The sequence below is a fragment of the Marmota flaviventris genome, chromosome 12 (assembly GCF_047511675.1).
Source record: "Marmota flaviventris isolate mMarFla1 chromosome 12, mMarFla1.hap1, whole genome shotgun sequence".
Classification (NCBI taxonomy): domain Eukaryota; kingdom Metazoa; phylum Chordata; class Mammalia; order Rodentia; family Sciuridae; genus Marmota; species Marmota flaviventris.
This window is the reverse complement of record NC_092509.1, coordinates 106357445-106375685: the sequence shown is the minus strand read 5'-3', so window position 1 is coordinate 106375685 and position 18241 is coordinate 106357445.

The following is an 18241-nucleotide window of genomic DNA, read 5'->3' as shown; positions in this document are numbered from 1 at the left end:
TTTGACAAAAGTATATGTTGTGGGATGATCAAATCAGATTAGTATGTCTATCACCTCAAATATTTATCACTCCTTGGTGGTGACGACGTTTAGAACCCTCTCTTTTGGCTATTTTGAAACATTTGGTACATTGCATCATGTTAAAAACAAGCCAGGACAGAGACCATACCATGTGACTTCTCTTACACACAGAATCTACAAAGGTCCACTCGTGGAAGTAGCATGTGGTCACCAGAGGCTGGGGCCAGGAGGGTGGGGACGGGCGGGGTGGGGCCAGGGTGCTGCTGCTAGTGGTACCAAGTCACAGCTAGCTGGGGGGATAAAGTCTGACGTTCTGTGGCACGACAGCTTACTCTGCTTCCTAACGAGAGGGTGGATCTTAAATCTGACTGCCCACCCCACACCCACACACAGTGGGCCCTGCGTGCAGTTATGGAATGCATCTGCTCATTAGCTGGATTGCGGCGATCACTTCACAGTGTACACACTTCCAAACACCTTGCTGCGCATCCTAGATATACACAGTTTTTATGGCAAAGATATCTCAATAAAGCTATTAAAAGATGAAAACTGCAGTAGCAGGAGTTCCGCCAAATGAAATGTGCGTAAGAGAAGGGCTCGGAGGAGCTCGTGGTGTCTCTGCAGGACTGGTTCTGCGCACTGGGGCCGTGCCGTCCCTTGGGCCAGTGGAGGGCCTGGAAACCATCACTGGCCCGGAAGGGTGAGCAGGCTTCCCGCAGAGCACTAAGGCCACAGTGACCCCTTGGAATGTTCTCCTGCCTCCTGTTTGTCACAGGGAGGGTCACCAGGTCCCCCTCAGACCAGCAAGTAAAGCCAGGCAGTTAGGACACTCTGAGCATCCCCTAAGTACGAGGGTTGGATCTAGAGCACAGTGACCTATCAGAGGTCCCCCAGGAGAGGGTGGAGGTGGACGAGGATTCTGAGGGGTTTTGCAAGGACAGGCGAGGGGGGTGGATAGAAGCAGATTGGCCCTGGGGGGCCCGCCGCGGGAGCTGGGTGCATTCAGGTGGGTGGGGAGTGGAGCTGTAGTGAGAGCAGTGGAAACCTCCACGCCACTCTGGGCGACTCTTGCTCTCCATTTCCTGGTGTCAGTCACGTGCACGTCTTGCTCAGACCCTCCTTAGATAGAACACCCCCTGGGGGCCATGCTCCTGCCTTACACCTCCCTAATGGTGACCTGCCTGTTATAAGCGCCCGGTGCAAAGACTTTTTACTTGTGGATGCTTGCATATGTCTATCTTGGTTACAGAGGTCACCGTGTCCCTCAGAGACAGTCTGAAAGGAAGCTACCTGGACGTGAAGTCTGAGAGCTCAACATGCAAGGATAATAAAGAAAACCCCCACACAGAGAAGATCAAAAACAGGGACCCAGAGAAAAAGTCCCAATGACCTGTGGGTCCTCGTTATTGAGGAGAGCCAAGACGTGGGACTGTGGCTTGATCTTGGCAGGACAAGGCTCAGGAGACCTGGGGTGGGGGCCGCAGGGAAGCAGGACTTCGAGCCCTGGGAGGTGGCTGTGGGGGAGGGTGGGATGCCGTGGTCATTACCTTGCCCAAGATTCACCCGGCCCTATCCTGGCTTCAGGGATAGGCACAGGGCTGCATTCGCATCCCAGCTGCAGGGCCTTGGGGAAATTATGAAGCATTTCAAGTCAAAGTTTGTATTCTGTGTCATGTTAAGAATCCCACCTACTCTTCTTGGACGTTGCGGGAATTGTACCAGTGAGCAGGGAGTCCCCGGGATATAGTGACCAGGCCACAGGGAGCATCTGTTGGTATTACCACCATTGACCTCCAGGTGGGCAATCTTCCATCTGCACTGAGGGGTGCATTGCAGAGAACTGTGCTCCATGGGCCGTCACCTAGAGTGACATAAATAGAGGGGACACAGGAATTCATTGTAGGATAAGGATGTTCAGTTACCTTCCATACAGAGCATTTCTCTGGTCTCCGCCCGTCTCCTCACCGTCTCTGTGCATGTGGAGGCTCAGAGCCCAGGCCTAGAGGCTGTCCCTGGCTGCAGCCTCTTCAACTCCTAGATGCCCAAACCTTGCACAGCTCTGCCTGCTGCTGGCCCCACTCCCAGGTCAGTCCGGGATCCGGCCCTGGCTGGAGAGTTGTAGCAACAGTGCCCTGTGCTCAGGTCCAAAGAGAGAGTGTTTTCCCCACCTTCCTTGGCACCAAATGATCTTTTTGCTAAAGCAGATTTATTCCTATAGATGCAGAAAGCAGGATCCTGAGCTTTCCGGGGAGCGAGGTTTTCACCGCGGTGTTTGGCAGGTTCTGATTGTTGCCTGGGGTGGCCCTGAGCAGGTGAGGGCAAGTCATGTGGTCTGCTCTCTAGGACCTGCTCCTGCTTCAAACTTCAGCTTACATGAGAGTCGCCTGCAGTGTTTCAGGTTCGGGGTCCCTGGTCTGGGGCAGCGTTTTTAATAGGCATTTTGGATGATGACAGTGCAGGGATGCGACTTGGAGAGACAAGGAGGACCAGTTTGCCCAAGTCTGTCTGTGGAATTGGCTCTTTGGGAACTGGTTTTAGAGAGTTGATCAGGGCTGGGAAACACTGTCCTGAAGAATTCGGTGGTGGTTTTTTTATTTTTTTTAGCGTGGCTCCAGGACCACAGATCTCCACAGCCATTTCTCGGTGCTGGGATGGTGTTGTGTGTGCTGAGGTGACCAGCGCCCTGGCAGGACAGATTCCTTGTAGGAGGTAGGAGCCGCCTAGGAAAATAAAAAGTCTGAAATAACAAGAAAGACAAGGCCAGAGATTAGATTTAAAAAGCGGGTCACCTGATGGGTCTTCCAGCTCTGATAGGAACGGAACTGAACAACTGAAAGAGGCCCCAATTCTCCATTTAAGGGGAGGCACCTCAAAGGCAGGGATGAGGTTTCAGTGTGGGAGGGTCTGGTAGTAAATCTGTTATTCCGTGCTTGGCAGGTTACGCCCACGTCCTAGGGGCTGCGTTTATCCTCAGGCTGTGAGCTGAGGCAGGGCACCCGCATGACCTGGGCTTTCTCCAACCAGGAATGTCACAGAAAGGCAGCTCCCCTGCCGTAGGTTGGCTCAAACAAACCCATTGTTCCTATGTGGCTTCCCACAGTCCTGTTTTTTTGCCTTTGTTATCAAACTCTTCTGTGGCCACCTCCTCCTAACCCTAACCCTAACCCCCAAACTCCTAGAATACTCTTTATTTTTTAAATATGCAAAATAAGAAGGTAGATTCCCTCGTTCCTCACCTTGCTTTTTGTAGCGCCTGAACTACAGAAGGACATGGCAGGCCAGCTCCAGGTGAGGAGGCGGGTCTGGGGAAGCCCTCCAGCAGGTGCCCGAGGTTCACGGCAACCCTGGCACTTGTTTGCTTATTTGTCATTAGACAAGTTCTTGGGTGACAGCGAGTTGCATAGCAGGAACGATGGTGGGCGCTCATCATACAGCAGGGTGTGACATGCGGACGTGGCTTCTGCTTTCTACCGACGGGCGTGGCGTGGGGAGGGAGGGGGAGCCGTGGGGCCTAGGATACAGTGAGGCGCAGAGCAGTCCAACCCCGCTCAAGAAAACAAAGTCGGAAACGAAGTCTAGCAGTATCAGGGAGATTGGACCCCAACAGCGTCACACATGGCTTCGCCCAGAGAGTGACAGTGCACCTGCGGTCCCGGAGGCAGGCGGAGGCAAGGAAGAGCTTCCTGGCACTGGAACAGCAGGCGAAAGGCCTGGCGCGGGAGGTGTATGGAGAGCTGGGGTGACCTGAGGAGGGTGTGCTAGCCTGCCACGGGGAGTAGCAGGAAGAAGCTGGGGCTACGGTGGCTCCCGGGCTCCTGCTCGCCCACCCACGTGTGTCACACCTGGAGGGCATCCCGCAGAAGTTGGGAGACACTAGACGAAGCGGTGCATCTTGCCTCTTCCCCGTCGGGGGATTGGGAAAGGGAGGGCAGTTTGGTTTTGGTCCAGGCTGATTTGAGACGCTGTGGGAATCTAACAGGAGTCAGGGTTGGCAGGGCCAGGGACGCAGGGCGAGGAGGGATCTGGCTCCACGTGGAGAACCGTGGGTCCTGGTGGGGTGGGGTGGGAGCGGTGCCGTGAAGGTTCAGAGACGGGGAAGTGAAGGCCCTCTGAACGCGAGTCCTGAGGAATCCCAACCTGGAAGGCGCCCAGAGGCCTGGGGCCAACAAAGGGAAGGCGAGTGGACCTCGCGGTTGAGAGTCCACTGGTGGTGGCCGCACCTGCAATCCCAGCCACTCAGGAGGCTGAGCAGGAGGAGGGCAATTTCCAGGACCGATTGGGCCACTTAGCGAGGTCCTGCCTCAAAACAACAGCAACAACAACAATCAAGAGGGCCTGTGGGTGTGGCTCGTGGTTCAGCACCCTTGGATTCAATCCCCGGTACCAAAACCAGCCAACTGGGGGCAGCCGGTGGTCGGGAGGTTGCTACACGAGAGAGGAAGGCTCCGGAATGAAGTGTGCCCAGGAGGCTGCAGGCCAGGGGTCCAGTGTCCCATGTCACCTAGTGGTTGTGGTGACCAAGTCACAAAGTGCTCTGCAGGTCCTAGGCAGGGACCTGGTCCCTGAGGCCTGCTTGGTTTGGGCTTCCATCCCGACACTTGTGACCCAGGACACAATGTCTCCGAACAGGCGAGAGCTGTGTGCTTCGGCAGGGACTCAGGACTGAGTGGGCTCCGTCTGGACCCTCATCTCCCTCCCCTCATCCCTCCGGCCACCCGGGGTCCCCCAGGCTCCGTGCCTGACTTGGCCTCATAAGGAAGGCCCCGAAGAGCTAGCACCCTCTTTTCTGTGTCTATTTTCCTCAGCAGAACTGTTCTACATCCAGAGTTTCTATTTTAGATCCCACGAATCAGCTCTCTCTGACGAGCGGTTCAGAACTTTGGGGCAGTGTTTGTGGAAATGGAAATGGCAGAGTGTGAAGTGACAGCTGCCTCTCATCAGACGCCCTGATTCCAGCTGAACTTGCAATTTGGGTTCCAGGAAGCTCTCAGCCAGGAAGGACTCGTGCACACACAGGACAGCCGAGGAACGTAGCTCCACCAGGACTGCATTCAGTCCTTGATGAAGTTAGAGGAATCATGTGATTACAGAACGGCTGTGGGGAAAGGCGATGTCCAGAGTTTTACTTACCATTTGGATTTGTTTTTTGAGGTACTGGGGATTGAACTCAGGGGTACTCGACCACTGAGCCGCATCCCCAGGTCTATTTTGTATTTTATTTAGAGACAGGGTCTCACTGAGTTGCTTAGCATTTTGCTGTTGCTGAGGCTGGCTTTGAACTCGCAGTCCTCCTCTCTCAGCCTCCCGAGGCTCTGGGATTACAGGTGTGTGCCACTGTGCCCAGCTTGTATTTGTTTTTGATGCTGATGATCAATTTGATGACTATTAATTGGCACTTCTTATGTCCAAATCCCTGTGTGGGAGACAAAGATAAACAAGGTGTGGTCCATGTTATCAGATGCTAGGGGGTGAACAGATGCACAGAGAAAAGCTGATTATTTCTGTCAAACAGGGAAATCTCATCAAGACAAACAGTGACCTGGACACAGAGACGGTGAGGGGGATGACCAAGTGCGTGCAAGTGACAGTGTGTATGAGAGTAAGTGCATGTGACTGTGGTGTGTATGTGCATGTGATATAGTGTGTGTGACTGTGAGTGTGTGTGTGTGTGTGTGTGTGTGTGTGTGTGTGTTTAGGGTGAGGTTGCCAGAGAGGGCCACAGCTGGAGCTAGAAGTGTCCACGGGACAGGTGACGGGGAAACTGGGTTGCAGGCTCGGGTGGTGTCTGCCGGGCAGAGTGGGTGGAGCGGGCGCCCAGGGCAAAGCACAGCGTGTCAGGTCCCGAGGCTGCTCCAAGCCAGGTGGGAGCAGGGGCCTGTGGGCTCCGAGTGCAGCTGCAGGCGGGCTGGAGTGGCAAGTGGTGCCAGCTCACCAGGGCTGCAGGGGACGGAGGCTGCGGGGAGGTTCTGGATGAGGATGCAGGAGCCAGAATCAGAGAAGGAAGGACGGGTCCATAGAAGGGCAGTGAGGGAAGGACACTGGGGAAAGGGGCCAGTCAAAACACAGCTGAGGCCACAGGCCGGATTCAGGAGAGGCCGGGTTGGCCTAGGCGGCCTCTGAGGCCTGCTCTCATCTCTGTCCTCACCCCTGTCTACAGCTTTTTAGAAATAATGACCTTGGCAGGTGTTCTCCTCATGCCTGCGCTGCACATTGACCCTTGAAGACAAGTCACCCAGAAAACCTCTTTCCCAGCCTCGTCTGCGGCCTGTCCCCTGAACTCTGAGCCCAGCAGGTCCATGGTGGCAAAGAAGAAAGTTTGGGAGTAAGAGCAGGAAACACCCTACTGTGCAGAAAACCGAGAGGGAAGGGCCACGTGGAAAGACCCAGCGTGGGAAAGAGCCGCCGGGACGTGAGTGGTGAGAGGCGGCCTGGGAGCCCTGCATCCGGACAGGTGCAGGGGAGGGCACCCTCCAGCAGCCAATCCTTCCTGCCTGCAGGGAGGAGCCTGGCAGCCCTGAGCTCTGCAGGCGAGGAGCGGGTAGCAGCAAAGAGCCTGGAGCACTGAGGTGCCCTGGGGAGCAGAGGGCCTGTCCGCTCCGCTGCCCCCGCGGGGGCCCTGGGCGTCCTGCAGGGGCTCGCTGGGCTAGAGTGGGCCCAGCTGCCGTGTTGGCTTACTCAGTTATTTACTTAGTGGTAGAGTCCAGGCCTCCTTCCTCTTGAACACTGGGGAGTCAGTGTGAGTTGGCAAACCCTTTTCCCTTGGTGTGAGTCACCCCATCTCCTGGCTCCGCCTCTTAGATCTGTGACCTTGGCGGAGCTGCTTAACCTGCCTAAGGCTTCACTGTCCTTGTCTGGAAAATAGTGATACCTCCTAACACAGCTGTGAAGGGTCGATGAAAGGGGCACAAGTAGTGTCTTTGCTCTACAGAGGAGCGCGGTTAGTGGTGGTCCTCTTCTCTTGGGGCCATGTGTCAGGCCTTGCACCTGCAGAATGGGACTGAGTTGTAATGAAGGGCTGACCAACCCATGTGGCACTGGTAGCTTGCCTAACAGTCTGCCAGGTGGGTGTCACTGGGACAGGTGAAAACTGGCCAGCTGAGGACCCTTCACAGCCCTCACCAGAGGAAGGCAGAGCCCCTGTCCAGCAAAACGAACTGACTATGGAACCCCCACCCTGTGCCCAGCACCGTGAGGCTCTGTAGTAAGTGTGCAGAGCTATTTAGCTCAGGGCCCTTGCAGGCCTTCTAATTGCATGCAAAAGCGACCCTGACACACAACAGACCCTGGGTTCTGAAGCTCAGAAATGTGCGCAGCTCCAGACGCCCTCCAGACACCATCTGTGCCGCGGAGCCAAGCAGACTGACGTTCTGACCTCGGGATTCTGTACCTCGCAAAGCAGCTGAAGACGCAGTCTCATCTGAATTAAGTGAACTTAGAAGAACTGGTAAGGGCAAGAAAAGTTAGTATTTATGATTGTTTTTATCTTTCTTTTGTGCCGGGCGCTTTCTAGGTCTTGCACCACCTTGACCTTCACTGTCATTGGACAAGGGAAAGTACTGTTGCTAGCTTATAGCGGAAGGAGCATGAAGACAGCCAGAATTCAGACCCAGGCCCTTCTGACTTCAAAGCCCAACCAGCCTCTGCTACACTGTGCAGCCTTTTGCAGAATGTGCCAGGTCTGGAGCGTTTTCCCTATAACTTTGACATGAGTTTGGAGCAAGCACCTAGAACCCTGGTAGAAATGAGAGATTGGCAAACCTCAGCCTCACGAGTGGAAGTTGGGAGTGTCCAGCCTGAGCTGAGAAGCCTGTTGGCCAGCTTGGAGACTTGCGCTCAGATCAGGCAGCTGGTCAACATGGAAGAGCTGATAAAGCGCCCCCCAGCCTGCTCTGGGTCTCCTCCTTGTGTCTGAGGGCGCAGCTGCCTGGCGGTGTTGCCACCCTCTTCTGCTGAGGTCTCTGGACTGATGCGCTTCATCCTGGAAGGACCACTGCCGCGAGATGGGGCGGTGGAGAACCAACAAGGGCAGGTTCACACGGCATTGAGATCCCAGGTCCACGTTCCAATTCTTCCCAGACCTGAAACCTGGGCTGATTTGCCATCGACTTCCCGGGGGTTGGAGGGGGTGGATGAAGTCCCAGGGTGAGAGAGCTTGTAAAGGGTGGTGCCCAGGCCAGGCCATGTTTGACAGGCAGCATGCCATGGTTTATTTTTAAAAATTGTGTGCATTTAAAATTCCCACTGACAGCAGACCGCATGCCGCGTGGCTGTCACAGTATGAAAGGGCTCACTTGTCCGTGAAGCCAGAGAACTGCCCTCACAACGCTGCTGGCCGCAGGAGAGCCCGAGCCAGAGGAGTGGCTGAGAGAGGGGAGGGAGAGGCCTGGGGCCTCGCTCAGAGTGGGGTGGGCGCTGCGCAGCCCAGGCAGTGGCTGGCGCGGCAGCCATCGTCCCCACGTGGCACTGCTGATGGCACGTCCTCTCTCCACGTGGCTGGCATTCACAGGGCAGCACAGAAGCCCAAGACTGAGCCACGTGGGGTGGCCAAAGGGACTGTAAGAAAAGGAAGGAAGAAGGGGCATGGCTAAATGCTCCCTGTCATGAACAGCCACTGTCCTTAGGTCCCTGGTTTCCCCTTCACCAGTCCTGAGCCAAATGACGTGTGATTCCGGTTCAGCACTTGGAGCAGACACAGGTCTGTGTGGGCTGCCATGTCGGATCTGTCCCTGGGCCATGCCCTGGGCTGGCCTGTCTTCTGCTCTTGGCTGGGTTGGCCCTGTCCTGTTCGTCTGGGGACCTGTGGCCTCAGCAACCTGGCTGCAGATGTTGGTAGCGCATTCTGTAAATGTTGGGTGCTGTCACCCTGATCTCCTTGGAGGCCCCTGAAGAGAAGAGACTTCTGCTTCAGAACTTGATAGCGCGCATGCTCAGAGGACCCCCCCAGCCTTGAGGATTTCAATCCTGTACTGAGCCAATCCAAGGAAGCTGCCTAGAGTCTAAGAAAACCTGACCCTGGGGTACAGAGGGCAGTACTGAGGACCCAGGCTGCTGCTCCTATCCCAGGGCTGTGCTGCCATAATTAGGGCCTTCTCTGAGCTGAGCACAGTCCCTGGGCTTTAGAGGTCTTTCAACAGAGAGTTCTGTGGAAACACTGCCATTTGTCAGGAGCTGTCACTTGAGATTCATTTATTTATTTATTCATGCACAAATATTTATTGAGAGTTTTACTTTCTGTCAAGCACTGTGGCAGGCATTGGGATAAAAGGCTGAGCAAAATCGGGAATTATTTCTGCTCCTAAGAGGTCAGTGTTCACTGGGAGAGCTGGCGGCCACTCGAGCAGTCATGCCCACACAGGTGGGTCTGCGGTGATGGCAGAGTGTGTCCAGGGATGGAGCGTGCTCACGCATCCAGACCTCACCTGGCTGGGGAACCCGGAGAAGGGCCCCTGGGCTGAGAACTGAAGGGCGGGCAGGGGCCAGGCAGGCAGGGGTGGGTGGGAGGGAAAGCTGTGGCCTACAGGAGGCCTGAGCCAGCCGCAGTGGGGGCCAGGGAGTGTGGGGACCGGGCCCAGGCCAGGCTGGAGAGGTGCCTGGAGCCAGGGTCCTGTTCTGCACCTCACCACGCTGAACAGGGAGAGGCAGATGCCCTTTAGGTCCCTGGACCACTTGCTCCAGTCCCGGGGGCCTTGGCCGGGATAGCCCAGGGTTTGAAGGATGGTTCTGTGTCTCTGGGCCTGGAGACAAGGACGCTCCTCCCAGGTCTCCTGCAGTGCTGGCGCCAGGATTTCAGTCTGTGGCTCCCAAATCCCAAGCTTGCTGCTTGCTCAAGGGAAGGAAACCAAAGCAGCCCAGCTCCTGACTGCCCCGGGGACAGTCAGTCTCCACAGGCTTCCTGGGTTGGCAGCGGCTGCTTCAAGTCTAAGGCTCCCGATTGCTCCACCAAGCCCTGGTGAGTCTCCCCAGGCCAGTGAGGATCTGTCCCACTTCTAAAGATCTCCACAAATGGAGCCTCCCTAATCCCGCCTTTCCTGCATTTTCTGGGATGAGAAGCTCCCACACTCCATCCTTGTGCCTGTGGATCGAGCTCAGAATCCAGGGCTTCTGGGAGCCTCAGAGCTGAGGCATTTGGGATGCGGAGTGCATTGCAGGCTCCGGCATTTAGCAACCCGACAGGGGCGATGAGCTGAGCTGGGGAGAGCTGGTTCCTTTGGTTGCCACAGAAACCAAAGCTGGATTTAGCATTAAATTACAGGGTAGACGCAGAGGGAGTTGAGCATCTGCCCACCATTGCTCTTTCCTTTTCCTTTCAAATTGAACCTTCTCAGCAAGCAGTGGCGGCACCTGTGAAGCTGTGGTGCAGGGGTGTCTTGGGGCCCTGTCAAGGCGGGGACCCTCCCAGGCCTGGGTTCTGCCTAGAGCCGTGGTTTCCAGAACAGTGGCTCTTGAACACTTGCAAAGTGGCTTGTGCAGATTGAGATGTGCTTGAAACGGAACACCCGTGGGATCTCAAAGACTCAGCCTGGAAAACCAACCAACAGACAAACCCCAACAATGGAAGATATCTCCATGGTTGAGAAGCATTGACCACACGCCGAGTTGATGTCTTGGGTCTACTGAGCTAAATAGATACAGTATTAATATTGATTTTACCTGTTTCTTTTTAGTGTTTGCCATGTGGTTACTGGAGAATTTTAGATTACATGTGTGGCTCACATTATATATTTCTTTTTCCTTGAGACTGGACTTCCCTGTGTTGCCCGGGCTGGTCTGAAACTCCTGAGCGCAAGCGATTTTTCTACCTGGCCTCCCAGGTGCTGAGATTCCAGGGTGCCTGGCTTCACCATGGGCTCTTACTGGACAGGGCCTATTCAGAGTGCAGCCTGGAGGGCCCTTTCAGATTCCTCCTTTCGGGTCAAAGTACTCAGTTCCCCGGCTGCCCCGCTGGCTGCTGGTAACTCAAGCTGAGTCCTCTTCAGGAACAGCCTGTGGCTGGTGGGAGTTGCCCACCCTGAGCTGAATTCTATCTGTATGGTGCAAATGGCTCATCAAGTTCCAGCAGGGCTGGAGATCAGAAGGAGGCCACAAGCAGCTCAGACCCTTGGGTCACCACTGTTGTTTTCTTTCCTTCAACAGACACCCTGACTGCAGTGAAGGCTCTCTTATGGCCAGCTTATGGAGGAGGCAAAGGCCAAGTATGGCTCATAGATGGGCTAGTGTGTTGGTCTGTTTTCCATGGCTATAACAATATTCCTTAGGCAGGGCATCTTATAAAGCAAAGAAGTTTATTGAGCTCACAGTTTGGTAGGCTGACATTTCAGACAACATGGTGCTGGCTCTGGCAAGGGCTCTCTGGTTGTATGACATCATGGTGGATAACTTCATGGCAGTAGTGTGTGAGACAGAGAGATCACGTGGTAAGACAAGACACCAGAGAGCAAGGAGGGCCAGTTTTCTCTAACAGCCATTCTCATGGGAGCTAACTGGGGTCCCTTCTGAACAACATTAATCCCTTCGTAGGACAGTACCCCCAATGACCTAATTCCCTTACACTAGGCTTCACTGCCTGAAGATCCCACCACCTCCCAACACTGGGAGTTTGAGCTCCCTTGGGGACACATCCAGGCCACAGCAGCTGGTCTACACAGATGCAAACTTCAAAACGAACTGGGGGTGGCCCTGGAAGAGAGCCATGACAGGGGAGTCTCTCAACAGGCGGAACTTCGGGCAATAGACTTAGTTTCCATTCTGTAGAGGAAGAAGCAGATCAGAGATATATATGGCTCCCGAGGAGTGAAGTAGCTTGGGTGGTCGGTCAGGAGCCTGAAAGAAAAGAGAGGTAAAGAAGTAAGGTGCTGGGGAGGACACGGATGGCCTTGGGGACGAGGGCCAAGGGCTGAGTCTCTGTGTGGAGTGTCCGTTCCCCTGAGAGCAGCCCTCCACAGAGGCTCTGGGTGACCACGCAGACAGCATGCCTCCGCCTGTCTTCAGCCGTCCTGATGTCTGAGCAATGGGCATGTGACTTAGAGCAGCCACGGGGCAGGATCGGGGTGACCCATGAGGTCCACACAACAGGAACCACCCCAGCAGGGGACCCCATCCCCTGAGTGGAATTCAGGGATCCCAGCGCCACGGGGTGAAAGTGGCAGTAGCCCTGCTCGCCAGCCCTCCCTGTGCCTCCCTGGTGGAATCCTGGCCTCCGTCCCTACGGCAGGGGACTCCCTGCTGGGTTCAGAGGACGGTCCCAGAGGTGGACGTTTCATCAGACTCTGAACTGCCATTGCCATCTGCTTTTTCCTTCTTTCTTTTGTACTAAGAGAGCAACGGGAGGAAGGGGGTCATCATGCTGGTAGCCAGTGACCCTGGCACCAGGAGCAAGTAGCACTTTGCTATGTAAAAGGGGCAGAAGGAACATGGCTGGCTTCAGGGGCTACTCTGGGGCAGCTCTTGGAATTTCCTGCCCAATCAGAGGTGAGTGGATCAGGGCAGATAAGGCCAGAGGGAGGCGTGGTTGGGGCCCAGTGTCCTCAGGGATGGGGTGGGTCCAGGTCCCACCAGGCACCTGGGCCAGCAGGTATTTGACAAAGGATTCTAGAACAGATAGTAGGGGAGGGCGACGGTGAGTGACAGTTGATGGCACAGGTCAGACACAGTTAGGAAGTTCCCCAGGTGAAGAAAGCACCAGAATGACGAAGTTGCTCCCGGAAGGGGCCACCTTACCTGTGAAGCGGGTGACCTGGCTGGGGCAAAAGGCGCATGGTGCCAGGTGCTGTGTCTGCTCAGATCTCCGTGTAGGGCCGGGGCGCCTGTTCCAGCGGCTGGTGACCCACATCTGAGTCCCTTTCTCAGGGTTACTCTCCCATGAAGGGGGCCTGGCAGAGCCACATTCAGTGAGTTAGAAGGTGGAGTTAGAAGGCCGGCTGCTTTGCCTTGCTTTGGGACTTCCTGTAAGGGTCAACTTCTCACTTTTCCCAGTCTTGCCCCTCTCACCCCACGACCGGGTTATTTCTGAGAGCACACCCATTACCCTGGCGGCATGCAAATCTCTCTCTTGGAATGAGTTCCTGGGCCACCAACCTACGAGTGACCCCCTACCCCGACTACGGTGCGAGGCACACAGACTCAGCCCTAGAGCTCTGGGTTCTCCTCGGGGCACTGGCCTTCCGGGGTTACCTGGCTGGCTGGGGTCTCCATGCATAAACTGGGGAGAGCAGGAAAGGGGTTTGGATCAGGTGATCTGAGGTCACTTCCAGCTGCAACTTCCCGTGTGTTGAGATGGATGAGAAGGTCAAGAGCTATAGGGAGCATTTCAAGGACCCTGGGGCACCCTTCAGAATCCTCCTCTTTACAGACACAGAAACTCGGAGTTGGAGGGTTGGGTGGCTTTCTGTTGGCTGCCCTGCTGGGAAGTGGCAGGGCTGAGGTTTGGCCCCGACATCAGTCTGGTACAGGGGTGTGTGCCCTTCACCACCCCAGGACCCCTGCGGGCAGTGACTGTGGGCCGGGTACAGAGGGGGGATCTGAAGTTGGCTGGAGGGTCCTGCTGCATGGCTCTGGGTTCTGCTGCCCAGCAGACCAGGCATGGAGTCACTGACCCTGATAAAGGGGGCATTCTGTTACTGGCTGACCTTGGATTCCCAGGTCCTAGCCTTTGTTCTCAAACTTGAGTGTGCAGACCATCGCCTGAGATCTGGCTCAAGCAAGATTCAGTGGGTCTGGGGTGGGCCCGAGAGGCCATAGCCATCTCTAGGTGTCATGCTGCTGCTCCGCTGATCACATTCTGAGTAGCAGCTCTCCGACTCCAGGGTGGGTGGGAAATGCCTGGGCCTTATGGGAACTACCCCCCAGCACAGCGCCCTGTTCAGCGGAGCAGGACGGGCATCTCCAATCCTGACACACACTCAGGGTAGCTGAGGTATCCAGCAAGGCTTCAGAACCACGGTTCTGCAGCCATGACCTTCACAGTTGGAACCCACCTCTAGCTGACAACAGGCTGCACAGGGAGCACACAGAGGGGAGGCCCAGCTGACCCCAGGGTCACTGGGATGCCCCCCCAGAGAGACGCTGAGTGTGGTGGGGCCTACAGGACCTGGAAAAGACCCCTGGGACCTTTAGAGACCAGCCTAAGTGGGCCGTCCTTTTATAGGAACAGTCAAAGGTAGAAAAAAAATGTGGTTCCTGGTGAAATGCGTTTTCCCGACGAGGAGCTGCTTCCCACCTCAGCAATGGCCGTCCTGGGCCGCTTGTGAGTTGCACGGAAGCCGTTGTACGGTTGTCACTGCTCTGGCGACACCCGGGCCCGGCTTGCTCACTGCGGCGCTGAGGGCCTGCTGGGAAGCCTCAGTGCAGGGCTCCTCAAGGTGCCCAGCTGGCCGCTCAGCACTCGGCCAGTGCTCTCCCGGCCTGCTGCGGGGAGCATGGGTCCTGCCGGGTGTCGTGGGAGGAGGCTCAGGCCCCCCTCCCAGCAGCTGCCTCTCTCCAGGACCCTCCCAGCCCTGCTCACGGCCAGCTGCCAGGCAGGTTTGCCGCCTCGGTCCGCGGTGGGCAGGCACGAGAGCCAGGTGGACCGTCCCCGAGACTCGCCTTCCCTGCCAAACGTGCGGCCAGCAGACGCCCACGGCCAGCCTGCTGCCTTGGCTTGTCTGTCAGAAGAAAAGCGGTGGACTGTGAAGGCAGGCGCTGAGGGCGGGACGGCCGTCTCAGCAGGCAGGGCCTCCCCAGGGCCCTCCGCACCGGGGACGGGGAGGCAGTGCCCCTGCAGACAGCCCAGCAGGAGCCGCCCAGAAAAGCACGGCCACTTCCTGGCTTTATGACCCTAGTGACCGGAGGGCCAGAGCCTCAGCCTGGGGCCTGCAGGAGAGCCTGGGCGGGGCTGGCTCCAGCCGGACAGCAGCACTGGCCCTGCTCTCTGGTGAGGGGAGTGGCCCAGAGGCCTGTGGACGAAGCGCACTGGCTGGGACCTGAGAGCACAATGGAAGTCCAGGTTTCGTCCTGTGTCCACCTGTTTTTGCAGTAAAACGATGAGATCTCGGGACTTTTCCTTTCTCCACCCCGCCCCCACCCCGAGTCTTCCACGCATCTTATCTTCCTTGTGGCACTTCCTGGCACTTTCCCCAGAGTGTCACTCATGGTCTGTTTTTTGGGCCCCTCTCAATTTCCTTGAGGGTTTTGTCTTTTATATTCTCTGGTCACCAACAGCCTGTTAATGACAGCACTTACTAAATAATTAACGAACCACAGATGGTGGATCTGAGTTTTTCCATGGACAATACTGGGGACCAAGTGACAAGCAAGACCAGCCTGGGGTCCAGGCAGCTGGTGGCATGGTGACTGTCATGGTGACCGCCAGCCTCTGCCCACGCATTTCACTCTACCTATTGTCTCATTCGATCCTCAGTTAGATGAGGACTTTCCTGTGAGGAACACCTTGTTGTGCCCGTTTTGCAGATGAGAAAAGAGAGGTTATGTGACTCCTGAATGCTGCGTTTGCCCCTGTAAGCTCCGCTCCCGGGGCCTTCGTCGGGGGGCAAAGCTGGGTCTCTGATCACAGAGGGATCCTTTTTATCCTGTTTCAGAGAAATCTCAGGAAACTGTCAACTGAAAAATCATGGTTATTTGCTGTCTCATCCATTTATTATTGGTAAGGTCAGAAATAAAACCTTAGAACAGTAAGAGCTGATGTAACTTTGGTGGGGGGAGGAGGAGCAGCATTAGAGAATAAGAGGTGATGTTGGTCCCCTGGAATAGGACCCCGGGAGGCTGGTGGGTGACAGCTTCAGGGCCAGGGCAGTGGATGTGATTTCTGAGGTTGGTGGGAGACTGCGAGGCGAGGGGCCAAGCCCCCATGGGCTCGCTGGCAGGCAGCCCTCCGGACGGCTGCGGGTATCAGGCAGGTCCTGGGCCTCCTTCCAGGGGACCTGGGCTTTTCAGTCAATGGCTACACTACAAAGCATGCTCAAAGAGGGGACCGTCACCAGGACCAGCGTGGAGATCACAAAGCAACCGAGAAGAAAATTTTGCTACAAAATTTCTGCTGCAGGCAGAGAGGGAAAGAGCTGAAATGCCCCAATCCCATCTGCCTTTGCTCCCCCTGGGGGAAGTGCTTGTGGGGTGCCTGGGCCTCTGTGCCACCTGGGTCCTGTCTCTCCCTTCAGCTCCTCAGCGGAACCTCAAGCCCCTTCAGGCCCTTTCCTGTTCTGCAAACCCAACAGTATGGAAGGAGGAGGGTGGGCCACGAGGGTCCCGCCAGGGTTTCCTGGGCGTCACGGGCTCACAGCCTCACGGGTGGAGTTGGTACCCATTTTACAGGTGCCCACGTCAGTCTCTGCTCCCTGTGGAGCTCTGACCCTCAAGCACAGAGCAGCTTAGGAAAAACATCCCTGCAGGTTTCAAAGCCAGGGCTGCGCGGGCCGGGAGTGTTCAGGACAGCAGGTGGCGCTCTCTCTCCTTGAACAGGCTACCGTCGGCTCCTCACAGGGGGCCTGCAGGATGATCTCTGCAGCCTGCAAGCGTCCAAAGTGACCAGGGCAAAATATCAGGCCAGGACTGCCTGAGAATAGAGAATAAGAGGTGATGTTGGTCTGGAACTGTCCCCTCACCTGAACGCGCCAGGAGCCTTCGGCTAGGCCTGGGCTGCAGCAGTGACCAAAGAGAGAGCTGGGGAGAAAAAGTGGACTAGTGCAGAACAGAGCAAGCCCACGGAACCCCTTTGGTTTCAGTCACAGAGGCTCGGAGTGACCACAGCCACTGAAAAGGTCAGGCCACTTCACCCTCCTGGGAACTGGCACTTCCCTCCAGAGCACCGGGTGGTGCAGGTGCCCGCGACCTTCGTCCAGCTGGTAGGACGCAGCGTGCCCCTCTTCACAGCCTGCCTCTTCTGGCTTCGGGGAGATCTTCAACACCACATTCCAGCCAGCTCCTCCTCCCTGCCCAGGACCCAGGGCCCTGGAGACCTAGAGGTGAAGGCAGAGGAGACCTGGGTGAGGGGAGGAGGTGGTCAGGGTTACACCCCTGCCTAAAGCCTTTGGCTGTTCATCAACCATCAGCCATCAAACACTGCTTGAGCACCCACTGCATGCAGGCCAGGGGCTGGGGGTGTCACTGGAACTCCATGTAGTTTGCTCAAGGAGGTCATTGTCTCACAGAAAATGGTCGGAGCCTATGATTCCCATTTAACACCACGGGACTCATGGAGGGTTCCCCGCGCTCCCATCCTCCCACCCCACGTCGGGGTTGGCGGGGACGCTCTTCACACTGAGGGGCGCAGCTTTGCATTTACTCCGCCCCGGTGTCCAGAAGGACAGTCGGGAGGAACGTGCCCTGATTCGCTGCCCAGGCTGCAGTGACAGGCCTGGCCCAGGCTGAAGGGCAGCTGAGGCGAAGCAGCTCTTCTGCACGCGCATCAGCATCAGGCTGCAGGGAGGCTGCGGGGAGGCTGCAGCCCAGGCAGCCGCAGCGCCTGGGTGGATGCTGTGGGGTCCTCGCAGGGCCTGGCTGCCACCCCAGTGGACCCGGGCCAGGACTGGGGAGAGCAGCAGCTGCAGGCGGTGCTGAGTCATCCTGCTGCCATGCTGCTTTGCAGGGCCGCGCGCGGGGGCTCTTTTAAAGGGACAGTGATGCCGAGGAGAGCAAGGGGTGGTGCTCCAAGCCTGGTCCAGACAGCAGCGGCAAGTTGGCCATTCCATGAGAATTCTTGGGAGGAATTTTTTTTTTTTTTTTTTAATCAGCCCTGAAGGATGCAGCCGATTTGGAGAAGCTGCTTGGTCAGTATGTACGTATCACACATCCGTCGAGTTCCCAGCTCCTCTGTCTGCTCAGGTGATAAGGCGGAAACGAGAAATAAAAGATGGGCTTGCTCACCTGGGTTTTTAGGTGGCTGGCACAGACGCACTCTGTGCTGGGCACGGCTCTCTGCACTAGTGTATGGGATGTCACAGGAACAGTCTACATAAGACAGGCCTCTAACTTTGATTTTACTCTGCTGTCAGTCAGAGAGCCAGGCTCTGAACCCGGGTCAGCTCTTCACCACCAGGTGCTCTGCTGTGCAGGAGGCAGAACGCACAGCAGTTCCCCCCATGGCGGGGGAGGGGGAGCAATGCAGGGTGATGCCTGCTCAGGCAAAATCATGTTCCCAAGAAGCATTTGTGAGTCCAGAATTAACCCCTTCATCCAGTCTTGGTCAGCAGAAGTACATAGCTCTGCTCGAGGTTAAGGGAATCCAGAG